The sequence below is a fragment of the Hemitrygon akajei genome, chromosome 8 (genome assembly GCF_048418815.1).
Source record: "Hemitrygon akajei chromosome 8, sHemAka1.3, whole genome shotgun sequence".
NCBI classification, from domain to species: Eukaryota; Metazoa; Chordata; class Chondrichthyes; order Myliobatiformes; family Dasyatidae; genus Hemitrygon; species Hemitrygon akajei.
In genome coordinates, this window is record NC_133131.1 from 161,834,802 (window position 1) to 161,862,602 (window position 27,801).

The 27,801-nt window shown below is 39.0% G+C and overlaps 1 protein-coding gene and 1 long non-coding RNA gene across 8 annotated transcripts in view; one reads left to right on the forward strand and one right to left on the reverse strand.

The window, feature by feature from the left end:
* galnt11 (UDP-N-acetyl-alpha-D-galactosamine:polypeptide N-acetylgalactosaminyltransferase 11 (GalNAc-T11)) overlaps positions 1 to 27,801 on the reverse strand; it is a 123,809-nt gene that overhangs the window by 89,684 nt on the left and 6,324 nt on the right. For all 6 annotated transcript variants that reach the window (XM_073054938.1, XM_073054936.1, XM_073054940.1 and 3 more), the window contains one exon: positions 17,041 to 17,099. The gene's annotated coding sequence lies outside the window, so the exon portion shown is untranslated. The remainder of the gene's footprint in view (positions 1 to 17,040; positions 17,100 to 27,801) is intronic.
* LOC140732380 (uncharacterized) lies at positions 17,266 to 27,271 on the forward strand. 2 transcript variants are annotated; one of them, XR_012100065.1, is made up of 5 exons: positions 17,266 to 17,520; positions 18,616 to 18,874; positions 23,910 to 24,085; positions 25,148 to 25,212; positions 25,319 to 27,271. It is a non-coding gene; the product is annotated as an uncharacterized lncRNA (long non-coding RNA). The 2 variants fall into 2 exon arrangements; XR_012100063.1 differs by having other exon boundaries at positions 25,148 to 27,271.

Sequence of the window (27,801 nt, forward strand, 5' to 3'; positions counted from 1 at the left end):
AAATCAGAAAAAAAAGAAATCCTGGATCAACAGTTCCATGCGAGAAGCACTTACCACACAACAGAGCTTACATTGCCGGTGGCCAACAGGAACTCCAGAAATGCAGCTACGATCTGCACAAAGTCAGCAAGGCAGCGAAACAACAATACAGGGACAAGAATCAGACACCAACAATACACACAGCTTATGGCAAGGTCTGCATACCACTGCAGACTTCAAAGCGAAACGCAGTGGAGTTTCCAACATCGCTACCTCTCTCTCAGATGAGCTAAATTTATTTAACCTTGATTCGATGTTGCCAACACCGAACCCCTGAGGAGAGCCACTGATACGACCTGCAGCTTGGTCATCTCCGAGGCTGTGTTTCCAACAAGTGGCCGGTTGCAAGGCTGCGGGCATCCCAGAGCGGGTATTCAGAATGTGCACAGCACAACTGGCAGGTGTGTTTACAGACATTTTTAACCTTTCCCTCTCCCAGTGAGTGCCGTCCTGCTTCAAAACATCCACCATTATTCCTGTACCTAAAAAGACCAAGGTAACATGTCTGAAAGACTGGCATCCAGTCACATTCACCTTAATAATAAACAAATGTTTTGAGAGGCAGGTCAAGGACTACATCTACAGCCTGCTACCACCCACACTGAACCCCCTACAATTCACCTACCGACACAACCGATCGACAGATGACACAATAGCCACAGCTCTACACACCATCCTTACACATCTGGAGAAGAAAGATGCTTATGTGAGAATGCTGTTCTGGGATGACAGTTCAGCATTCAACACCATAATCATAATTCTCTTCAGGTTCGACAAGAAGCTCAGCGACCTTGCCGTTCACCCTGCCTTCTGTAGCTGGATCGTGGACTTCCTGTCAGATCACAGACAGGTGGTAAGAGTGGGCTCCCTCACCTCTGCCCCTTTGACTCTCAGCACAGGTGCTCAGGACTGCGTACTAAGCCCCCTCCTTTACTCTCTGTATACTGTCGACTCTGTCACCACCCACAGCTCCAATCTGCTAATTTGCTGATGACATGACACTGATTGTGCAAATCTCAAATAATAATAAGGCATCCTACAGAGAAGTCATCACCCTGATATAGCGGTGTAAAGAAAACAACCTCTCCCTCAATGTCGCAAAAACAAAGGAGCTGGTTGTGAACTACAGGAGGAATGGAGGAACAGACTAACCCCTATTGACAACAATGAATCTGGGGTTGAGAGGGTGAACAGCTTTAAGATCTTCAGCATAAACATCACCGAGGATCTCACATATCAGCTGTGTGGTGAAAAAGGCACAACAGCATCTTTCACCTCAAACAGATGAAGAAGTTTGGTATGGCCCTCAAACATTCTACAGGGGCACAACTGAGACCACCCTGACTGGCTGCATCACTGCCCGGTATGGAGACTGTAATCGCAGGACTGCAGAGAGTGGTGCAGACAGCCTAGCGCATCTGTAGATGTGAACTTCCCACTTTTCAGGACATTTACAAAGACAAGTGCGTAAAAAAGGCCTGAAGGATTATTGGGGATCCGAGTTATCCCAACCACAAATTGTTCCAGCCACTACCATCCAGGAAACAGTACCGCAGCATAAAGGCCAGGACCAACAGACTCCAGGACAGCTTCTTCCACTAGGCCATCAAACTGATTAATTTATGCTGACAATTGTATTTCTGTGTTATATTGACTGTCCTGTTATACATACTATTTATAAATCACTATAAATTGCACATTGCACATTTAGAGAGACGTAATATAAAGATTTTACTCATGTACGTGAAGGACGTAAGTAATAAATTCAATAGAGCAGACCAGCAGAATTTCATTTCCTTTCAACAGAAATCTATTACAATGAGGTAGTTTATTTACTAGATTATTTTCAGAACAGTTGCTATGAATCCCAACCTCCTATGTGTTTCAGATACATGGACAATTTAAGACAGCTCCTAGCAGACCTATTTAAGATGTCTATCTCATTATTGATTAATTAAATCTAGGGAAGCTAGAAAGAGTTTCCAAAAGGCAAAGCTCGGTTTGAAAACAGCTAGTTAAATTTTACTTCTTCTCAGACAGTATCTAAGAAAGGGATGATTGGCTTCCTTCCAATTCCAGTTAAATGGCCTCTACACACTCAAGGATTCCCATGATTTGACGAGGATGATATTTTCTTTTAAGGAGGCCCAAAATGGCTGGTTTGTCTATTTGAACAATGGAATTGGCAGTTTTTTTTTAAAAAAAGAACAGCGATGGCATGGATAGTACCTTGCCTCCGCTTTAACGTACAAGATTACCCCATTTCCAAAACATAAAGGAGAGGAGGATTCACTGTTGCTAGATTTGAGGTCTTGATCTTTGAAACACTTTTCCTCAGTCAGTCAAAGGTGATGCTGATGCAATGGAAACAAGAAAATCTTCAAATGTTTCCTTTACTGTCTCACAACTATCTCACTAATCCACATCTTCAGGGTCCAATCCTGAATCTTGATTGACAAGAGCAGTATACTAGGTTCACTGGTAGAAGACTTTTGTCTTCTGAATATTTGTTGTAAAGCCCATTCTCTTATATACTTATGAGGAGTCAACTTGATTGGAACTCTACCTCTTAATGTGCACTTAGCTGAGATCTTTTACTCACAGAAACTGTGACTGAAGTTGGGATGAACCTTGGTTGTAGAGTGGAGTAGACAAAAACTGAATAGTTTCCATTCCTGCTATAGATTAAATCCAGCAGAAGCTTGTTGAAGGCAAGGTGCAGGAAGGAAAATTGAGGGAAAATTTTGTGAGATGATATATCTATCCTTGCTTAACACCATAGTACAGTGAGATTGGGTGAGTGATGAACTCTTTGATCAAAGTCATGGAATTCCATAGCATTTTTTAAAAAGATGTAGATTGGTACTGAATTTGAGGATTGCCAAATTTGAGATAGATTCTTCTCAAAGCTATCTAAAGCACAAATACCCAGGATCCAACCTAATGCAGTCAATACAGCTTATCAAAGACAGAAGTAGCCAGCAAAGATTTTACCATGTGAGATTATGATTTACACAAGGGTCCTTGATTTCATCTCACAGCAAGGTACTCACAACCTCAACCACAGGCCAGAAAGAGGATCAAAAGACTATTCAACAAGCAGACAATAAAAATCCTACTGGAGTACCAAACAACTACTTTAGACATAAATTCATGAATTTATGCCTCACCAGGGTAAAGGAAATCATCAAGAAAGGAGGCTGTGATTGCATTAGAACCATAGAACATTACAGCACAGAAACAGGCCCTTCGGCCCTTCTTGGCTGTGCCAAACTATTTTTCTGCCTAGTCCCACTGACCTGCACCTGGACCATATCCCTCCATACACCTCTTATCCATATACCTGTCCAAGTTTTTCTTAAATGTTAAAAGTGAGCACGCATTTACCACTTCACCTGGCAGCTCATTCCACACTCCCACCACTCTGTGTGAAGAAGCCCCTCCTAATGTTCCCTTTAAACATTTCCCCCTTCACCCTTAACCCATGTCCTCTGGATTTTTTTTCTCCCCTAGTCTCAGTGGAAAAAGCCTGCTATCTATATTCACTCTATCTATACCTATCATAATTTTATATAACTCTATCAAATCTCCCCTCATTCTTCTACGCTCCAGGGAATAAAGTCCTAACCTATTCAATCTTTCTCTGTAACTCAGTTTCTCAAGTCCCAGCAACATCCTTGTAAACCCCTCTCTGCACTCTTTCAACCTTATTAATATCCTTCCAGTAATTCGGTGACCAAAACTGCTCACAATACTCCAAATTCAGCCTCACCAATGCCTTATTAATTATGAAGGAATCTCTATATTGACTGCCACAGGTATCACAAGGATTCTTAACTACTTCCTCCCAGTCACTGAAGAGCATCTCCTATTTACACTACGAATTCCATCTATCAAAAGAATGGACATGATTTTCACTGTGCTTCAAATGCAAGTGTCAAGAACAGCATCAGTTGCTATACGTGACTCTATTGACTTTTTAACCTCAGAGGTGATTTTGTTTCCATCAATGGAGAGGCATTATAACGAATCTGCAAATGTGTCTGTCCTCATCAATTTATTAGCATTCTACATCTGCTACACAATGACATGCAAGCCATGATCCTGACCTTTATATCCCTAGAGTGAAAGGACATACATATGTATCACTGCATTAAATTGTGCACTGTTCATTAATCTATTTTATGGGACGGACGGACGGACGGACGGACGGACGCACGCACGCGCACACGCGCACACACGCACACACACACACACACACTTTCAAATGTTGTGTCCCAATTTAGCTATTCTACAATTTGCACATTAAAGATTATAACTGCTAATATACAGAGCATGTTTTCCAATTATCATCTTTACATCTCACCTTAGTTTACCCAAATACAATTCAAACTGGATTGTAAGTGTGACAACTGAGGCTACATCCACACTAGACCGGATAATTTTGAAAATGCTGGTTTCGCGTAAAAACAATAGGTGTCCACACTATGCGTTTTTGAAAATATCTCTATCCACACTGAAACAGATATTTCGGTGAATCTCCTCCTCCTGCGCATGCGCAGGACACATCTACCGAAAACAAGCAACATGTTTCGTGTTGAATCTTGCCGTAAAAGTGCATGTTTGTGTAGTTACAGACCAAAAAAAACTTAAAACGACGGACAGCTGTTGGCTCTCGCGTAGGAGAACTTAAAACTAAAAAAAAACCAAACACTGGAGCGTACGGCGGCAACCGACAGGGAATTCACAGACAGATTGACCCGACTGAAGACGAACATTGAAAAACTGACCAACTCTGTTGCATTGATAAAGCACCTTGCTAAATGTATAAAACATATCTGCATCAGTGTTATCTTGTATTTCCATATAATGTTACATTAGGCTGCTACACATCTATTGTCAGAGAAGTACTTGCATAAATAGGTAAACCACCTTCATACGAGCAAGGACAGAAAACAGGGCAAAGTGAGTATACTTATTTATTCAGTAAGTTATGGGTCAAAGTATTTGGTGAGTACATCTCTAACTCTTCTGGCTTCAGTCTCTTTGCCGTCTGTTCTGAAATTGTTAGGTTGTGTTCAAGAAAATAATGAAATAGCGCGCAGCCGTCTGACAGCGCTTTCAACAGTCTCCGGTTACCCCGACCACAATGATCTGCCCGAGCAGCGTTTTCAAAAATACCCACGGTGAAAAGCGTTTCTGAAAAGCTCCGGTTTCAGGGGACGAAAACGCCGTTTTAGTGTGGACGGAGGGTAAAAATGAAGACAAAAAGCTTCTGTTACGGATTTATCCGGCGTAGTGTGGGTGTGGCCTGAATGTTAACTGTGAACAACTATGCAGTAGACAAGAGATTCATTCCGTTGCTACAGGTACCGAAGTTCAAGTTGTCTGCAAACCAAATATAAGTAAAGCTCACTAAAATCAGTGGCCAAAAAAAAAATCCAGTGAATACTAGAGGACCTGAAACTTGTTTTTAATGAATCCCAGTAGATTTACCTCTGGCAGGTGGCCAACTGCTCAAGATCAGTGCTTCAAAAGCCAGCTTTCAGACAGTGTCCTCTATGTTTTCATCCATTAAGATTTCCAATTCATTTCATTAAAAGTAATAAATCACAAATTGTGCCTCAGCTAGAGTACCAATTGGGAAAAAGATGTCAAGGTCCAGAAAGAACACAAACGAACCATGTAATACCAAGACTTTCAGTTATGTAGGAAGACTAGAAAAACTGGTACTGTTGTCCACAGGACTGAGAAGGGTAATGGTAAATTTAACAGCAATGTTCAACATTATGTGGGATTTTAATCAAGGAGACAGAAACTCTTTTCACTGGCTCGAGCAGTCATGAACTCGAGTTAACCATTTTCACAGACGAGATGGGCTGAAGGGCCTGTAGCAAAAGAACCACTAATGACAGGAGGAGAGTGTCTATGATCTGGTTGATTGGGTACTGTTAGCAGATTCAATATGAATTTCAAAAGAATTACAATTTAAAAGAGGGAACAAAGAGCAGAACCTTAATGAAACAGGAGATGGCCCTTACAAAGGGCTGTTTTTCAGTTAGATGGTTTAATCAGGAAGCAGCACGGCAACACCGAGGTGAGCACAACGTTTTACCATACAGTTCAATTCCCGCCACTGCCTGCAAGGAGTTTGTACATTCTCCTCATGACTGTATGGGTTTTCTCTGGGGGCTCTGGTTTCTCCCCACAGTCCAAACATGTACCGGTTGGTAATTTAATTGGTCTTTGTAAATTGTCCCATAATTAGGCTCACATTAAATCAGGAGTCTGCTAGGTGGCATAGCTCGAAGGGCCAGTTCCACGCCATACCTCAATAAACGAATTCATAAATAAATAATGGGAGGGAGATTGAATAATCAGCAGATTAAATAGTTTCATTTGGTTAATGGTACGCATAAGAATGGAAAACGGAGCTGCAAATAAACACCACATTATAAACGATTTAAATGATGGGACAGAAACCTACCTATCCAGGTTATTTGTTGATTCAAAGACAGACAGCATTCTAGCCAGAATGGATGGAAGTAATGAAGAAATGCTAAATGACAAGAGCAAACGAGAAAACTGTCGTAAATGGATTTTAAAATAAACAAATATGAGGTCATCTATTTTAAACTCAATGTACTTTCTAAATGGTAAAAAGCTGTAAGTAGTGGAGGCCCAATAATACTCCAGGATCCATGACTTATACATTATGGGAAAATCAAGTCTCGGCCTAAAACATCGAATGTTTATTTCCCTCCACAGAAGCTGCTTGAATGCTGAATTCCTTCAGCATTTCACGTGCGTTGCTCTGGATTGCCAGCATCTGCAGAATCTCATGCCTATGTGTAGGTAACTGATGAATTGCAATAAAAGTGAGTTGAATGTTACAAGTATATAAAGTTTAATTAGACCACAGCTGGAAGTTTCAAATATGTACTCCATTCTTTATGTGCCAAAGAACTATCTTACTTCACTCCTAAAATTCTGGTTCTGGGATTTTGGAATTTTTTTTTTGCAACCAGCATAGAAAAGTACAGCACAGAAACAGGCCCTTCAGCCCATCTAGTCTGTGACGAAATGCTTAATTGCTGGTCCCATTGACCTGCACCCGGACCATAGTCCTCCATACCCCTTCAATCCATGTACCCATCCAAACTTGGAATGATGCGAGGTCATATTTTAATTTTAAATCTGAGGTTGATAAATTTTCATAAATCACCTATGCTTTATAAAGAGTTTTCATTATTTGTAAATTACCATGTTTGCTTTGATCTGACTCACTTAATTAAAAATAAACTTGCTTTGAAATACTGGATGCCTATATTCTAAAGGTTGTTGGTGCATTTAATCAACATCAGTCTGCCAGAGCATTTTGAAGAACTGGGTTGCAATCACTTGGGGAATTAAATGTAGCAACAATTTTTTTTTCCACAGCAGCTATATCATTTCTACGATAGTCTACAATAGCAAGCAGATAAAAAGCTGAAGACATTTATGACTGAAGACATATAGTGACCACAAAACAGCCAGAAAGAGTACACTACAAAAATATCCCTGATGTAGGTTTAGGATGCAGTTACAGCAATCAAGACTATAATGACCAATTAATGACAGCATCATCTGACCCACCCTAGCTTATCACAATAGCAAGGTCCCAACCCACTGGTGGCAAGAGTGCTGGATGTTTCACTGCTGAATTTTTAATGATTGTAGCCTGTCCAATCCCCTCCCATCAATGGCGCCCCTGCCAGAAACAGAATTTTATCTCATTCAGTGCTCAGAGCTGAATGCAATTAATTTTCATCAAAAGCATTGTTGCAAAGAACATCTTAAACCTGCTTGACTTTGGATATTAAAGGAAATTCAAGGCACTTTGTTTAATTTCTTTTATAAACATTCAAAGACAAAGCTGGAAGCTGAAATCCTTAGTTGTTAGGCAATTTAAATATAATCTTATCTCTGAGTCTATCAATGTAGTTATCCTACATCCTAGGCAAATTAGCTTTTTCCATCACTAAATCAACAGAAAGTGACACTATTGAAAATAACCCCTTTAAATCAAGATGAAAGTGACAGTGGAGAAAATTACACAGTGCACAAGCCATTGCTGGATTAATTAAACTGACCAAAAACTTCAGCTGACAGCTTTCAAACTAGAACAGCCAGGTAAATTATGTTTGTAATTTCAAATTATACCTGTCATGCACTGTAAAACTTGAGATATAAGGAGACAGAATTCCATTTTCCTTGAAAATCTGGGTTATAACTCAAAAGAATGAAAAAGACACTACTCAATCTATCTTTGTGAAAAGGCACCGATATAGCCCTAATTACCATAAGAAAGGCATATAGGTTACACTTTTGTTAAGTGTCAGGAAATGTAGCCAATGTTATGAATCTATTAGGTACAATTTTAATTTAGTACTAATTGATCAATTACAGATTAAAGATGGGTTCTATTACTACAAATATTAACTGTCGGGACTGAACCACCTCTTTCCACGTTCTAATCTCCACCACCCAGATTTGAAAAAAAGATATCTAAACAACGCATGCCATTATTAAACTATAATATTTGAAACTGCCACAGTTTCTGGACGATTTATGCCACTATCCTGTTAATTTTCCAAATTTTGCCTCGAAAAGCACATTCATCTTGGCACAAAAGGTTATCAGTAAATTGATGTGATTACTAATCAACGTTCTTTAAAAGAGTGGAGTCTTATTCCCTTAAGAACAAAGAACATTATAGCCCAGTACAGGCCCTTCAGGCCATGATATTGTGCTAACCTTTTTATCTATTCTAAGATCATTCTAAACATTCCCTCCAAGTGTTGGACTAGTCTGGGAAATCTAGAAATTCCTAATATTTAATGAGAATTAATAGATATTAATATAATTCATCTACTTTGAACTCAGAGTTAGAATAACAATGCTTCCTAAAAAGGCAAAATGATTTAGGCAGAGTAGATCTAAAAATATAGAAAACAACCAAAACATTTCATGGGAAATCTGGTATTTATTTCTAAAGAACTGGGATAAAGAAGACAGACTTTAGTCCATTACGTTATGTGGTTATCCAAACTTTAGATTAGAGCAGTGCTGGGATATTGAAAACAATTCTGGGCACCATACAATTTCAAATTCTAATTTTAACATTTTTTCTAACTACCTCTTTTTTTAAAATTCAGATATATTATTTTGTACCTAGCATCATACTGATATTGTCCTCCTTCTCAACCTGTAATTCTGAATATTGCCTCAAAGAAAGACAAAGCAATAATCTGAGCAAAACAAGTCTAGCAATGAGCAAATATCTTTCCTTGATTGTACAGCTGCGTTAAGTAAATATGTACTAACGACATTGAGAAAACCTTCACCAGTAAAGTTTCTCCTGACTTTAATAGCCTACAAACGAGGAAGACAGCATAACAAAGGAGTGTTAACTTGTTAAAGCAAACAATAAAAACATACCAATACAAAATGGAAACAATGACAAAGCAGTATACACTTCTTACCATTTCCTCCAATACCAGGGCCACAGTTTATACCTCAATAAAGCAGGGACTTGTGACTTATCTTTCACCTCCAGACAGTTGTACCAATTATCATTTTGAGTCAAAGCTAACTGGTCTGAATATTTTGGACTATTCAAAACTATTTTACTCACCCTTTTCACTCTCCATAACATCTGAGAAACTAGATAACTATTAGTGAATGGAAAATACTTTTGAAAAAATGTATATTAAAACCAAGCTACTCATTTGTTTTCGATCCAAATACACTATTGATGATACCTGAAAACACCTAGTTTGTAATTGTGCCTAAAACTTTAATGAAAATCTGTTTTTCAAATCTAATGGCACAACTGAATAAAAAGTGACAGTTATTGTGTTAGCATTATTTATTACAAATTTGAGGTAAGCATTTTCTTTACTGTTAGGTATCATTAGTCCACGAATTTATTTGACCAATGACACAGTCCACTCTTTACTGATAATATCAGACAAATGCTGCCAATCATTTTAATTACCATAACAATTAATTGCACAAGACATCGCTTATTAAATTATCCATATTATCTTGGAAATTTCAATGGCAGTTTTGAAGGCTGTGCTGATTTTAGGCAAAGCCAAGTTTCAAGTTGCTGCAATCAGCTATTGTCAATTTGTTATGACTATAGTAATAAGATTTCAAATGCAACAAATGACAATTTAGGAAGGAACATCTACAAAGTGAAGTCGTTTTTTTTACAATATTTTTCTCTTTAAGTTATGAAATTAAGTTTGCTTTAGAAAACACTTCAAAAAACTAAAAAAAATTGTAAAAAAGGAAAATCTTCAATGCAGTATGAAAAGGTTTAATGACTTTAAGGCATATTGATTTAATATTTAAAATAAGAAAGGGAAGCCAAATAGAATGCTATGTATAAATGGATTCAAGGATACCAGAGGATGTTTGCCTAAAACAGCGATTATGGTTTTATTTGCACCCTCCAGCACCATTGAATTTGCATTTCTTCCCCTTGTATTCTCCAGATTGTTGTTTAATAAGACAACTAACAAGGTCAGTGTCTTAGAATAGCATTTTCTGGAGCCAACCAGTGGGCAAGCCATTCTAGACCTGGAATCGTGTACCAAGATAGAATAAATTAATGACTAATTGAGAAGGTGTCCAAAGCTGTAGCAATCATAACACAATTAAATTTTATACTTTGTTTGGGGGAGAGATTTTCAAGGCAATTACAAGGACATAAAAGCTGAGCTCATAGATCATAAAGATTGCTACACTGAACTGGAAATAGGTAAATTGATATGCAGTGGCAAATACTTCTAAGGGGATTTTCAGAATACACAGTGTGTAGTCTAATGAGAAAGGAAGAAAGTCAAAGGGGAGGACCAACCATCCACTGTTAACTAACAAAGCTAGTTGGTATCAAACAAAGCATACACTCAGTGGCCACTTTATTAGGCATGCCTGTATACCTGTTCATTATTACAAATATCAAATCAGCCAATCATGTGGCAGCAACTCAGTGTGTATAAGCATGCACAAATGGTCAAGAGGTTCCGTTGTTGGTTTGACCAAACATCAGAATGGAGAAGAAATGTAATCTAAGTGAATGATTGTTGGTGCCAAACAGGGTGTTTGAGGATCTCAGAAACCGGGATTTCCATACACAACAGTCTCTAGAGTTTACAGAGAATGGTGCAAAAAACAAAAAAAAAAAATCAGTGTGTGGCAGTTCTGTGGGCGAAAATGCCTCGTTAATGAGAGAGGTCAGAAGAATGGCCAGAATGGCTCAAGTTGACAGGAAGGCAACAGTAACTTAAATAACCACGCAGTACAACAGTGGTGTGCAGAAGAGCATCTCTAAATGCATAACCTTGAAGTGATTGGGCTACAGCAGAAGAAGAAAACGAATATACACTCAGTGGCCACTTTATTAGACACAAGAGGTGCCTAATAAAATGGTCACTGAATGTACATTTATGCCAAATATGGCACATATATTGCAAGTCAAAAGACTGGGTAGAATAAAAGACAAGACAAAGAATAACTAAAATATTAAAGAAAAAAAATTAATTATGAGATAAACCTGGCCAGGCATACAAAACAAAACCAGGAGTCACTATTGATGTTTAAAGCAAAGTTCATAAAGTGTAATTAGTTTTGGGAATTAACAATGGAAACTAAGAGATGGCAAATGAATTACTACAGAGGATAGCTGTAAATAAGTGGAAGGGGAGGAGGGGACTCAGGAAATTTACAATGATCAGAGAAGTGGTGGAGCTACGATCTGACCTGTCTCCAGGTCCTCATGCATTTCTTCCTAGCAGCTTTAAAGTAGTGTTTGGTGAGTTATGCATTGCTTTTACATAGAACCATACACCAGAGTTGTGCCAGACTCATTAACTAATTCAGTTTTAATTTTCCAATATTTTCCAGATTGGCGGAAGGTTCCATTAGGTTATAATCTTTCAAATGGAACGTCTTTATTAAAAGGGAAGTGACAGAAATCAATCTGTCCTAGAGAAAATACTTGTAGATATTATTGAAAGCATGATAGTAGATCATTTAGATTCAGGAAAAGTTAGTGATGTGTCTTAGCAGTAAGGACAGAAGAGATGGTTGCTATGTTTTCTGATGGTACACAGACAGATAGAAAAGTGAGAAGAAATATAGAGACTACAAAGTGCTTTTGATACTGAAATAATGAGTTAATGATCTGGCAAATGTAGTTCAGTGAGGGGGAAAAAAACACTTAACCCATGAGGTTTGGGTGGGGGGGGGGGGGGGAGGAGTGAGAGAAACTTTCCCGGCTTTCATGATGAATAAACTCTTCTATGGCTTCCAGCCAGGTACAGGTATCAATTACAACTTCGTTATAAACAATATCTGTACCCGGCTAAAAGCTCAAGAAGAGCTTATTCTTCAGATCCTTATGTGATCTACAAGGGAGCAATCAATTCCATGCTTCTCTATAACTAATAGCAATAATCAGAATGTAACTAGTCGCTATTAGGTCAATAAGTACGCAGTCGAAGTGGAAGATATGGAAATAATACTGTGGCAACCACTAGTCCAGGACAAAGACAGACAAAATGGATTTGATCTTGACTAGACTACTGATGTGAGCAATCATATTGGATGAGAACAGAAGAAATAGTAAAGGTAGTTCCTGGAAACAGGATTTAAGTCATTACTCAACACTGGAGCAAAATAAAATCCTGGGATCACAAAGGAATCCCCAAACCAACACTTGTAAAAAGATTTTTGAAGTCCGAGACTCAGAGGCTTAAAGGAAGCCAAACTTGATCCAGTCCTGAAGAAGGGTCTTGGCTTGAAACGTCAACTGTTTGTTCATTTCTGTGGATGCTGCCTAACCTGCTGGCTCCAGCATTTTGTGTGTGTTGCTCTGGACATCCAGCATCTGCAGAATCTCGCGTCTTGATTCTAATCTCCTTATGTTTTGATGAATAGTAGACTATGCAAGGTGTGAATGTTTGTATATTGTCTTTGCATTTAAGTATTTGAATAAATCCATGTACAATTTTCACCAGTTGTTAGTAGAAAATTTCTAATCTAAATGTGGATGTAACACAGCAAGCTTCAGCATTCTTGGTCCCATTCTCTACGATCTCCTTTAAGAATTCATCAACCTTTTAAAAATCTTCTGTAAACCTAACCCTCCAGACAGATTTTCAGGAACTCCACTTAAAAGGTTTTCTGACTCTGCTGAGCAACAAACTTATATTGTGTTTTGTTTTCTTAAGAAATAGAAACTACTTAAAAGCACCTTTAAAATAATTTATAAACATAACAGTTTAAAAGACCACAAGACCATTACACCATAAGACCATAAGACATAAGAGCAGAATTAAGCCATTGGCCCACCTTTAAACTATTTCAATTCAATATCATGAGATACATGAAACCAAGTACTTAAGATATATACGAGACACAACCCAAAACACCAACTCAAAGAGAACAGAAAACAAAAAGCGGTTAATCTGCAAGTTCAAGGTCTATATAAATAACTATTCTGCTCAATTCCTGAAATGAGACAAAGCAATGAAGTTTAAAAAAATGCAGCACTCATCATTACCCAGAGAAAAACAAAGACAAAGCTTTCTTTATCCCAATATAAATCACTATGGAGACTGTCAGCATGTATTTGCTATGCAAATTTAAAGAATAAAGTTCTAAAATACCTGATTAAATTCCAACAGTGCATTTTAGTTTCCAAAACCGCCATGGACAGTCCCAAACCCAGATGCAAAAGGAAGAGGGTTGTGCATGGGGTAGGAACCACATCTCGTAAAACCCACAGCTACAGAAACACCGACAGAAGCTCCAAAGACCTCATCCCTAGACAGAGGACTCTGGCAAGCTGCTGTCAACAGCCTGTGCTGCAGTAGGGATGGGGCTTAAGTAAATATATCAGTTCCCATTGTGTAACAGTCAGTAACTTAAGGGTTATGCAGAACAGAAATGGGTCCTTTGCCCCATCATGTCCTTGCCAACCTTTCTGATCTCCACTAATCCTATTAGCTTGCATTAGATCCATATGCTTCTCTACCTTACCTTTTTAAAATGTCTATCAAAATGAATCTTAGAAGTACTGATTGTACCCAAGTCCATCACATCACCTGATATCAAGTTCCAATTATAACCACACTTTATGTAAAAAAAAATTCCCCTTGAATCAGTTTAAAACTCTTTCCTCTCACCTCTGCCATCTTCTTTTTGATACACAAGATAACAGCTTTCCCCAGGTTGTGGCAGGAATTGTTTTGTAACCCAGACAGTTTGCAAGTTGGAAATGTAGCTATGAATCTAATTCCCAGGTGGTAGGAGATATCTGCAGCCCTGTAGCAGCTGGTAAATTGATTTCAACAGCCTCACAAAACACTCATTTATGTGCACAAGTTGTTCTCAGTTGGGAATTGGTAACCTGAAGATCTGTACTGGAAATCTGCGGGGAAACCATGCTTCCTATAAGTTTATATACTTCTGAAGTTAATATTTTCCAAATATTAACACCAATCTATTTTCAACTCTTCATACTCACATATCTTACAACTCTATCTTCGAGAAACACCATTTACCTCGGCACAGCACATTACCCTTTCAAAATTCCAGCACAACAAAACCTTGGATAGTTCAAATATAATGTACAACAAGCAGTTTTCAAACATTGCTAATATGAACCCACATCTACAAATACTTTTCCACCAATCACTTCCCAACTTCTTATTTCATCCAATCATATGACTTCACCTACCACTTGCCGAAACGTCAAGTGTACTTTTTTTCCCATAATGCTACCTGACCTGCTGAGTTCCTCCAGCATTTTGTGTGTGTTGCTCTGATTTCCAGCATCTGCAGACTTTCTCTTGTTTGTGACTGATCACCTATCTCCTTCTAGCTTGCCCTCCTTCCTACCCCTCCCCCACCACCATTTTATACTGGCACTTTCCCCCTTCCTCTCCAGTCCTGATTAAGGGCCTTCAACTGAAATGTCAACCGTTTATTCGCTTCCATAGATGCTGCCTGATCTGCAGAGTTCATCCAGAATTTTGGATTTATCTACAAATACCAGTTTAATTCAACAATGAAGACATCAGCGGAAATGACAAATGGGCCAGAACCATTGGATACAACCATCAACTTGTTCTGTTTTTTTCCCTCTCTCCACAGATTCCACTACAGATCTTCTCCAGGTTACCAATTCCCAACTGATGACAACTTGTGCACATAAATGAGTGTTTTGAGAGGCTGTTGAAATCAATTTACCAGCTGCTACAGGGCTGCAGATATCTCCTACCACCTGGGAATTAGATTCATAGCTACATTTCCAACTTACGAGCTGTCCATGTTACAAATAATTCCTGCCACAACCTGGGGAGCGCCTGTAAGTTGTGTTTTCATTTTTGATTCCCATTCCAGCATTATTTTATTTATTGGTCAACCATGCTGCCCTTATCCACAAATCATCACTCAACATGTCCAAACACAATCCATGCTAAAGTAAAAACAAAAAAATGTTTTAAAAAAACACCTACCTAATGGTTCCAAAGTTCCTTTGGAAACATAAACAGTGTTGTCAGTCCAGTTACTCACTATCCCATTCACCTGTCTAACATTCACTCCCTCCAACACCAGCATACAATGGCAGATGTTTACTATCAAGCACTGTAGCAACTGTTAAAGCTGTCAAAAGCACTTCCACCTCAGCCACCACCTAAAAGTAAAAGTTCAGCAGAAGAATCACCTTCAAGCTCCCCTTTAAATTGTGCACCATTCCAAATTGGCATGGCTTTATTCTTGCTCAGCCAAAATCCCTGACAAAACACTTTGGGAGCTCTTCATCACATTAAATAAACTCTTGGTAGTAAATAAGAAAGGCAATAAATGTTATCTATCACTAATGCTCATAACCAAACAAAAAGTCAGAGGTTACCTTCCAACTTTTCTGATCATTCCTGATAATAAATCAAGAATTATTAAAACTGACAAGTTATATCTGAAATATTTATTGTGTTTCTCTATACACAATTGTTCTCTTGATATGAGTAATCCCATAATTTTCTATTTTGATTATGATTTCCAAGTCTTCAACATTTATATAACCTGTGATTTAAAATCCTCACTGCTGATTGAGTGCAGTCATGACAGTAATCAAGCCTAATAATACCAAAATTATCAGTACAGAAGGAGCACTTAAGAACCATCTAAATCAGACGAGCTCATATGATCCGATCCTCAATAACTCACTGGAATATTTATCCCATTAATCAGCAACTGACTAGTTAACCTAGTTAAATGCACTATGTATTGCTGTAATTCACAAACACTCAAACTTTACTGCAACTTTCATAGTTATGAATAGTAATACAGTATTGGGTGAAAAGACCCCACATTCACTCCCCATACCAATTAAGCTAGTCATACATCAATCACTACTACTTTCTTGTCTCTTGGTCACTATCCTGGAAATTCCTTAAAAGTTTACTGCTGTGGCATTACCTCCTACAAAGTAAAACTACGTGATGTATGTGACAAAAAGAGCTCAGAGCTTTTTATGCTTGTTTTGACTGACAGAACATGGGGGCACCATCACATGTAATATATAGTAAATTCTATGTATTGCACTGTACTGCTGCTGTAAAACACTAAGTTTTATGGCATATGTCAGTGATAATAAACCTGATTGTGAAAATGTACTGTAACCTTCGACAAATAAACTTATTTTTTGTTTCTACACACTTTTTAAAATAATTATATATTTTCTCTTGTCCTGCAGATGAATGGTGCAACTCTGGGCCACACAATACTCATTAGTTGCAATTAATTCAGTCCTCTGTGACAGGTTTAATTGCTGGTAACTTTGTTCAGTATAATTGATATAATGATCAGCATAATAGAAGTTGATAAATCTGAGAAAATTTACACAAATTAAGAAAAGAAACAGGTTAAACTAACACTTACCCCTGCTATACATATTGCATTGCTTCATTCCTTCAAAAAGCATTGAATGTCTTTTTCACCTAAAGAAAGAAAAACTGTATTACCAAAATCATCCAAGTATGCTCAAGAATCATTTAAGAAACAGTAAGTATTGTACACAGGATAGTGGTAAAAATTCTAAAAGAATAAAAAATGTCCTAAGTTAGATAAGTCGTTTGTTTGTTTTATTTGGTGGGGATTAAAATTTAAATGATATAGTGTAAATTGTTAACAAGTACGTAATGTATCTAGATGTTTTATACATTTTTTAAAATTATACTGCAGAGATGTGCAAGGAAAATAATTGCTTCATGAGCTAAAGTAAGGCAGAAATTACAGTCACATATTTATTTTTTTAAAGGGCCATTGCTGGACAACTGAAGAACTAGTCATTCAACACCAAAAAAAAGGCTCTTTGGCACAAATGGTCCATGCCAACCATGATATACAGTACTATCCAAGGTAATCCCATTAATGGTTTGGCCTTCTAAACCTTTCCAATCCATGAAACTGTCCAAATGTCTTTTAAAAGTTGTCTTTTAAAAATCTAAGCTACAAGAGAAGAGAGAGCACTCAGTGTTGGGTACACTACTGGAAACAATAATCTGGGCAAATTGTGTGGATTAGTTGGAAGCTAACAGAGAACTATAATATTGTATTCATCGACCAGGGGACCAAATATTCATCCACCATTGAAATGAAAATCAAAAATTTTAGATACTAGAATAGAGGCACACAGCATTTTGTCCTCGATCACCAATTTTTGTCCCCCACCTAGTTCATTCCACCTACTACCCACAGATTTTAACTACCAGATTCCACTCCCCCATCTGACTTATATTGCTACTTCTCCACTAATGGTTCCCATTATCACCTTGCATGCTCAGATTACAGCACTGGTGGTTTTGTGTGTCTACTTATTCTCATCTTCCAACTGCCTCCACCTTCATACTCCTCTCTCCTCACCTGCTCCATCCACCTCTTTTGCCAGCCTCCATATATTATCCACCTCCCTATCTCCAATCTCCATCCTTCCATCTATCATTACTCACCCACACGAAGTACACCAATCTTCCCTCTCCAAACATAGTGTTGATATAGGACTTTGACCCAAAAACATTAACAATTCTTTCTCCTCCCCCCCCCCCCCCCACCCAAGGCTAATTGACCACTGAGTTCCTCCAGTACTTGTTTGTTGCAGATACTGGAAATCTGAAAAACTCACAGATCAGTTTGCATCTGTGCAAAGGGAAACAGTTAACATTACCTTTGTTGCCCTTCAGCCCAGAATGTTAACTGATTATCTTACCACATTTGCTACCTGATTTGCTGAACTTTTAAAATATTTTCTGTTTCTATTTCCCCTCACTTATCTTCCTTTGTTTGGCTAAATGCATTTTCACTTATTTACTCCAAACCTGCATGGATCCAAGTCATGCTTTTGTCTTTTATGGGATACATGGAACAGTCATCATTGGGTGTTAGTCTCTCATTCGTTCGTTATGTGCCACGTCGTATGACCATGACTATGATTGCTCTTGGCAAATTTTTTTACAGAAGCCATTGCCTCTCTTGGACACTGTCTTTACAAGATGGGTGACCCCAGCCTTTACCAATACTCTGCAGAGATAATCTGCCTGGTGTCAACGGTCGCATAACCATGATTTATGACACGCACCAGCTGCTCATACGACCATCCACCACCTGCTCACATGGCTATATATGCCCTTGATCTGGAGGGCTAAGCAGGAGCTACATCTTGCCCAAGGATGACCGGCAGGATAGCGGAGGGAAGGAATACCTTACACCTCCTTTGGTAAACATGCATCTCCACCCCACCACCCTTGTTCCTCTGTCACCTCTTCTGCTCCCCGTTCTCATAAAATAGTCAAGTGTTGACAATCTACGTTTCCAGATTCCATTCTGCTCTTATTTTCAAATGGTCCATTTCTGATTTTTCTCATGTTTTCCTTGACTTTTATCTCAGGGGCACAAGTTAGTTACAAACAATTCTGCAGATGCTGAACATCCAGAGCAACACACACAAAATGCTGGATGAACTCAGCAAGTCAGGCTGCATTTATGCAAAGAATAAACGATCGACATTTTGGGCCAAAACCCTTCTTCAAGACAGGAAAGAAGGGGGCAGATGCCAGAATTAGAAGGTGGGGGGGAGGGGAAAGAGGACTAGCTAGAAAGTGATAGATGAAGTCAGGTGGGTGGGAATGGTAAAGGGCTGGAGAAGAAGGAATCTGATAGGGGAGGAGAGCAGACCATGGGAGAATGGGAAGGAGGGGCTCCAGGGGGAGGCGATAGGTAGGTGAGGAGAAGAGGCAAGAGGCCAGAGTGGGAACAAAAGATGATGGAAGGGGGAGAGAAGTAAAATCACCAGAAGGAGAAATCAATGTCAATACTCGTGCTATCAACCTTGGAATCTACCTTGATGGAGAGTGACAAAAGAGAAGACCATGAACTGACATGTTGGAATGGGAATGGGGGACAAGAATTAACATGGTTGGACATGGTTGAGAAATTTCACTTTTGGTGAAATGTCTTTACATTGGGTCCTAAAATGTTGAGGAGGCCGCATAGGGAGCAATGGATACAATAGACGACCCCCAACAGATTCACAGGTGAAGTTTGCATCATCTGAAACAACTGTTTGGGGTCCTGAATGGAGGTATAACCCTCTCACCGTAGGCTCATAATGAGTTAGCAATACTGTGAATGCAAACTAACAGTAACACTACTCAACAATGCATGGGAATAACGATGAAAAGGTAATTTCCAATATATAAACACATCTAGAGTAAATACTATTTGGGTAAACACAAAATGTAACAGTTTGAGAGTTCCTTTAAGGGAAAGTAGGGCTGTTACTTGTATGAATATTGACACACCCATGCAAATTTACTGCTCGCCAGGAAGCAAAATTTAACTCACACCAGTATAAGCAAGTAGAAATTGTACTGACAAAATATTTTAAACTATAACAAACAAAATAAAGACAAGGGCCCATTACATGTATATTAGCCTACAGTCACAAAATCACTGGAGCCCATTATTGCATAATCAATCTGGTTTGCTTCACTTCATTTGCTCACAGTACCAAACAATTCTGCCTAAAAACACAGTCCAAGCAAAATATAAATAAATATCCACACAATATCAAAGGACAAAGTGTCAGACTTTCTCAAAGGTCATGTGAGAACTAGCTAACTAAAAGTTATCTGCACATTCTCTGTGAGACCAAAGTATGCAAGAAGATTTTCTGATAGCAGTATCTGTTCTTCCGAATAAGTTCATGTTCCTCTGCTATTTTGTTGTCTGTTTCCATTTTCCTTCTTTCTCCTTCTTCCCCCAAAACTCACATGCTCTCTCCAAAAAAATGGCTACCCCTGAATCCCCTAGAATGTTCCAGGGCATCTTATTGGACAAAACATTAACAAGACAAATCCTATTGGCTATTACAACAAGCCTAACTTTATCAGCTGAATTATTATTTTAAGTAAAAAAATAAATACCTGATTGTATAATTAAAGGAATACATTGCATTTTGAGAAAATCTGCAGAAAATAGAACACCTAACAGCATAACGGTATTACTGCAATAAACCAGGTTATTACAGAGGTAAGAGAGGTGAATGGGCAGGTGTAGTATTTCCGCCACTTGCAGTGATATGTGCTAGGAGGGAGATTACTGGGGAGGGACAAATGGACAAGGGAATCACAGAAGGAACGATCCCTGCAGAAAGCAGAGAGTGAGGAGGAGGAGGTAACAATGTGTTTGGTGAAAGGATCATGTTGAAGATAGCGGAAGTTGCAGAGAATGAAGTGCTGGATGACAAGGTTCCATTACAAGAGCACAGCTATATAACTAGGTCTTCCCCAATCCAGTATTATATAACATTCTATTCTCTGAGTTTCTCCGGTGCTGTTACGTGTTCTGATAATGACATTTTTGACTCGAGTAATTCTGAGATGCCTTCGTTTTTCCACAATCTCAACTTCTACTCCATTAAAGCTCCATTTCCTAAATTACTTCATTAGTTTTATTCTTTAAGATTTGTCCCAAATAAACAGTTGCCCCGATTAAACAATAGCCCAATTAATCAGAATCCACTCTATATTCTTATTGTAGTATATAGTAATTTTAAGTATTGTACTGCACTGTTGCCGCAGAATAACATTCGTCAGTGATATTAAACCTGATTCTGATACATTTCCCTCTCCTCTCAGCTTACAACTGAGATTATTCCCTCCATCGTACCAGAGTTCACTCTTCCATTTCCACGAACCCCTATCACCTTCCTGCACAAGGACCCAAAACATTCCTTCCATGTTGAGCAGTGATGCACTTGTACATTTGCTAATTTAGTTAACAACATCCAGTGATCACTTCATAGTTAGCTCTACAGTGGATAACTCCAGATTAGATGACTATTATCCATGGAGTCTGCAAGTATAATTCTGAGTGCTTGCCACTTTAATTCTCCATTCCACTCTCACCTCTGTCTTCTACACCTTTGTAATTGAAGCAAAATATTAAGCTCAAGGCACAACGTCTCATCTATCTAGGCATTTTAGAGCCCTTGCAACCTGCTTTTATTTCAATCTTAATGAAAAATCAACAGGTTCCTTAGACACTGATAATCTTATTATTTCAAGCATTATTTTATTTCAGCAGCTGTGTTCTGTATCTCAGTTTAAAAATGTGTTTCTTTATTCCTGTCCTTATCTATCTCATTCTATTTTACAATTTCTCCAAATAGATTAATTGCAATTAACAAGCCTTCACCAGCTTCTCGCAGATGCACCTGGGTCATTAATTCTGGTTCTGAGGCCAAGAGAAACATCACTGACAAATGTTGTAAAACATGCTGTTTTGTGGCAGCAGTACAGTGTGATATATAAAAAGATTACAATAATAAGAAATAGAAAAATAATAAGTAGTGCAAGAGAGCAAATTAGTAAGGAAGTGTCCATGGGATCGTGGACAATTCAGAAATCTGATGGCAATGATAACAAAGCTATTCCTAAGACACTGAGCGTGTGTCTTCAAGATCCTGTACTTGCTCCCTGATGGTAATGAGACAATGGCATGTTCTAGGTGTTGAGGGCCCTTAATGAAGGTCCTCCATCCTATCACACATTGTTTTATTCTGAAGACCACCTCCCCAGTGTAGCATTTTCTGTGGAATACAATGTACCATCTCCATGTTGTTCAGTTTTTTGAGGTTTTGAAAGAAAAAGTGATTTTGCTGATTTTCACAAAATACTTATTGTACTTAAAGTAGTGCATTATAGGCACTATTTGCTAGTCACCTCTTTTTTTAAGATCAGTATCTAATCTTAGAAAGAATAAATAAGAAATCCAGAAAAACGTATAAAATACTCTTACATACAGATGTTTGTTTCCAAGATAAAATGAAAATGTGCTAGCATAGCGTTACTGTAGAGTGAAGTGTGAACAGCAGAGATATTAATTGGTGTTTCCATCAGCCTGTCTGTCACCGCAATCACTTCGGTGTTTTCAACAATTTTATACATGTGGCAATTCAACAGTAGGTTGTAACTAACTCTAGTTAAAAATATCAATAGTTCATTCTGTACATCAGCATGAGAAGTACAATAAGCATGTTTGACAGAAAGAACTGAGGCTCTGTGCAGCCAATACTTCCTGAGCACACCAAATAGTCTTTTAGATTTCCCACTATCTTTGTCGTCAGCTGACCAAGGATGATCAGATGACCATTCCCTTTCAAGTTTTCACTAAACTATTCAAAATAATCAGGACATAAATAAGAAGCACATAAATCTGCATTAAGCTTCGTCTTTTCTAAAAACCTCACATTCAACAAAGAACATGGAACAGTACAGGTTTCCCCCCGCTATCCAAAGGTAGAGTGTTTGTATGAAAATGTCATAAAGCGAAGAAGCAATTACCATTAGTTTATATGTGAAAAATTTTTGAGCGTTCCCTGACCTAAAAAATAGCCTACCAAATCAAACCAAATAACACATAAAACTTAAAATAACACGAACATATAGTAAAAGCAGGAATGATATGATAAATACACAGCCCATATAAAATAGAAATATTCTATGTACGATGTAGTTTCACTTATCAAAATCGGGAAGACAGCGAGACAAAATTAATGTAGAGAAAAAAAGATTTGGCACGTACACGCATGCGCACACAACTGCCCGCACAAGGTTTCACGGTCATGGTAGTCTTTCTCGGGGTAACACACGTATTACGCAGGCGTCTTTTTTTTGTAAAAGCGAAAATCCTCTTTGGTTAGTGAAAACCGATGCTAATGTAGGTCTTTCGTAACAGTGAGCTGTCGTAAAGCGAACGTTCGAAAAACAGGGGTCACTTGTATAACACGGTATAGGCCTTTCAGAATATGATGTTGTGTCTACCTTTTAACCCACTCCAAGATCAATCTAACCCTTTCCTCCCACATGGCCCTCTATTTTTCTTTGTTGATGTGCCTATCTAGGAAATCATTTTAAATGTCCATAATGTAACTGCCCCTAGCACCACCACCGGGAGTGGCTTCCATGCACTCACCACTCCGTAAAAAGAAACCTACCTCTGATATCTCTCCTATACTTTCTTCTAATTACCTTAAAATGATGGCACCACATAGAAACCATTGCTGCACTGGGAAAAGGCACTGGCTGTCCACTCTATACCTCTTATTATCCTATGCATTTCTAGTAAGTCACCTCTCATCCTCCTTTGCTTCAAAGAGAAAAGCCCTAGCTCACTCAATCTTCCCTCATAAGACATGCTCTCTAATCCAGCCAGCATACTGGTAAATCTCATCTGCATTGTCCCTAAAGCTTCCACATCGTTCCTATAATGAGGCAACCGGAACTAAACACAAGCAACACACACAAAATGCTGGAGGAACTCAGCAGGCCAGGCAGCATCTATGGAAAAGTATACAGTTGACGTTTCGGGCCGAGACCCTTCAACAGGACTGAAGAAAAAAAGGATGAAGAGTCGGAGTAAGAAGGTGAGTGGAGGAGAGGAAAAAAGTCGGTGAGAGGTAAAACCGGGAAGGGAGGGGGAGGGGTGAAGTAAACTGTTAAGTTTATTGGTGAAAGAGATACAGAGCTGCAGAAGAGGGGATCTGATAGGAGAGGACAGAAGGCCATGGAAGAAAGAAAAGGGGAAGGAGCACCAGAGGGAGGTGAAGGGCAGGTAAGGAGATAAGGTAAGAGACAGCAATAGGAATGGGAAATAGTGAAGCAGGGGGGTATTACCAGAAGTTCAAGAAATCAATGTTCATGCCATCAGACTGGAGGCTACCCAGATGGAATACAAGATCCTCCAACCCTGAGGGTGGCCTCCTCTTGGCACACCTTGGCACAAGAGGAGGCCACGACTGATTGTTTGGATAACCCCAGAGATTTTTTTCCCAAGGTTGAAATGGCTAACACAAGGGGGATTTCAGAGGTCAGTTTTAAAGTGCTGGAAGTAGGTAAAAGGGGAATGTCAAAGGTAAGTTTTTCACACAGAGAGTGGTGGGTGAGTGGAATGCATTGCCATTGAAGGTGGTAGAGGCAGATACAATAGGGTCTTTTAAGAGACTCTTAGATAGATACATGGAGCTTAGGAAAATAGAGGGCTATGCGGTAGGATAATTCTCGGCAGTTTCTAGAGTAGGTTGCATGGCCGACACAGCATTGTGGGCTGAAGGGCCTGTAATGTGCTGTAGATTTCTATGTTCTGTGACATGTTGTAAAGGGAAATGGGAAGTGGAATTAAAATGGGTGGCCACTGGGATATCCTGCTTTTTCTGGCAGGCGGAGGATAGGTGCTTGGTGAAGCAGTCTCCCAATCTATGTTGTTTGAGTGTTACACTTTCTCAAAGAAAGCTTGATGGAATAGGCAGGTAATATAGGAAGGAACAGTGTTTTCCTATCACTTACGAGAGGTGATTGATAAGCTTGTGGCCTAAGGTAGAAGGAGTCAATTTTAGAAAACTTAGCACATTTACTTTTCAACATAGTCCTCTCCTACATTTACACACTTAGTCCAGCGGTCATGGAGCATACGGATCCCTTCTTTGCAGGTCGGTGTCTTGGACCTCCAGAAAGTGGACAACAGCAGGGGTGATTGATAAGTTTGTGGCCTAAGGTAGGAGATGAGTTATACAGCTCTTGTTACATGCATGTGCAGTTCAACTCTAAGTGATTGTGCAGAAAGTTTGAAGTTAATAACTTTTGTGGAATTTCTGTTTCAGATAATTGAAAATTGCAAGTAAGCACTGTCTGAGAAAATGGACAACATCGGCCTTCGTGCAGTCATCCGCTACTTTGGTCTCAAGGGCTTATCACCCAAGGAGGTCCAGAAGGACATGGTGGCAACACTAGAGGAGGGTGAAAAAGAAATGTGCTAGGTTTTCTAAAATTGACTCCTTCTACCTTAGGCCACGAACTTATCAATCACCCCTCGTATATATTGTGAGCTTTCTCTGACTCAAGTTATTACAAGGTTCCCAGGTCCTCCTCCTCCATTTTGATCAGTCACAGGTCATGGATTCCTACCTATCCCGTGGTGTCTTGATAAGGTGGAAATGGAGAGGACAAGTGCTCATGTGAGTTAACAATTAGGTATCACTGTTTAAAAGTAAAGAGTCATCTATTTAAGCTTAAAATGAAGCATATCCTTTTCTCTGATACTTTGGAACTCAATTTCTCAAAGGCCTGTCAAACAGTTTTTGATTAATTTAAATGTATTAGGAGATAAAATTGGTGAGGATGTTACAGTTTTTATACCCCCAAAGGACATTTTGGGTGAGCCTTGAACACTTCTGCTATTCTCGTGGTGATATCTTGATAATGATAGAGCTTGATGTTTTCAAAGCTTGCAGAGAGATTTGGACCAGTTGGAGGAATGGGCTGAAAAATGGCAGATGCAGTTTAATGCAGACAAGTGTGAGGTATTGCACTTCGGAAGGTCAAACCAAGGTAGAACATACAAGGTAAATGGTAGGACACTGAGGAGTGCAGTAGAGCAGAGGGATCTGGGAGTACAGATACATAATTCCCTAAAAGTGGAGTCACAGGTGGATAGGGTCATAAAGAGAGCTTTTGGTACATTGGCCTTTATAAATCAAAGTATTGAGTATAAGAGATGGAATGTAATGGTGAGGTTGTATAAGACATTGGTGAGATCGAATTTGGAGTACTGTGTGCAGTTTTGGTCACCTAATTACAGGAAGGATATTAATAAGGTTGAAAGAGTGCAGAGAAGGTTTACAAGGATATTGCCGGGACTTGAGAAACTGAGTTACAGAGAAAGGTTGAATAGGTTAGGACTTTATTCCCTGGAGCATAGGAGAATGAGGGGTGATTTGATAGAGGTGTATAAAATTATGATGGGTATAGATAGAGTGAATGCAAGCAAGCTTTTTCCACTGAGGCTAGGGGTAAAAAAACCCAGAGGTCATAGGTTAAGGGTGAAGGGGGAAAAGTTTAAAGGGAACATTGGGGGGGCTTCTTCACGCAGACTGTGGTAGGAGTGTGGAATGAGCTGCCAGATGAAGTGGTGAATGTGGGCTCACTTTTGACATTTAAGAAAAACTTGGACAGGTACATGGATGAGAGGGGTTTGGAGGAATATGGCCCAGGTGCAGGTCAGTGGGACTAGGCAGAAAAATGGTTCGGCATAGCCAAGAAGGGCCAAAAGGCCTGTTTCTGTGCTGTAATGTTCTATGGTTCTAATGAGGAATATTTGTTTCAGGAGGGTTGATTCAGGCATGTGCAAGTGGAATCTCAATGCTAGAATGTTAGCTTGAAATAGAGCATTCATGTTCACACATTGGATTGCTGGTGGATTGGAAAATCTTAACAGTGATTATTTGTAATAACTTTCCAGTATTTTGAGGTGTCATCTACGTTATCATTAAATACAGTAGACAGGCATCTCCATGATCAGGCTAGCATTAAATTAGTGGATTGCTGGGCAGCGTGACTCACAGCAAGAAGGGCCTACTCCACACTGCATCTCAATAAATAAATGAAAAGATCTGTTGTTTGACAGACCATAAACTTAATGCATAGCTTAAGGTCTCAATCTTTGAATAATGTCTTCTTCAAATAACCAAAGTATGTGCAGGGTGCGAGAGGTAAAGTTGAATTTTATCAGTAATGTTGGCTTTTAACAAAATATCGTTCCCAAGTTGACCAATAATTTCTAGGGTGTTGCCATTAATATTATGCAAGAGTGGGAAGAGGGTGGTGGAGGGAGGGTGGTTATTGTAATATTGAGCAGCAGGTACAAGATGGAAGAGTACATCTGTTTTATAGATGCTCAGTGAAAAGATCCAATCTCACATATGCATCAGTTATTGATGACCTGAGCCTCAGCTTCTGAGTTTGATATATGGATAATTTGTAACAGAATAAATGCCTTCTATTCTTACAAATGCGGCTCTTTTGTCATGGGGAAAGTATTAAAAGCCATATTAAAAGAAATTATAGCAAGGCACTTGAACATACTCAAGATAATTGGGCAAATTTATCAAAGTTTTGTGCAAGACAAGTCAAGTTTGACTACGTTATAATCAGAGAGCCATGGAGTTGTACAACATGGAAATAGGACTTCCAGCCCAACTGGTCCATGCCGGCCAACAAAGTTCCCAACAATTTCTTTTAAAAACAGTTGCGCTGACCAACCATTGCTCCAACCAGGTGTGGCACTTTATGTCAACATTATATAAAA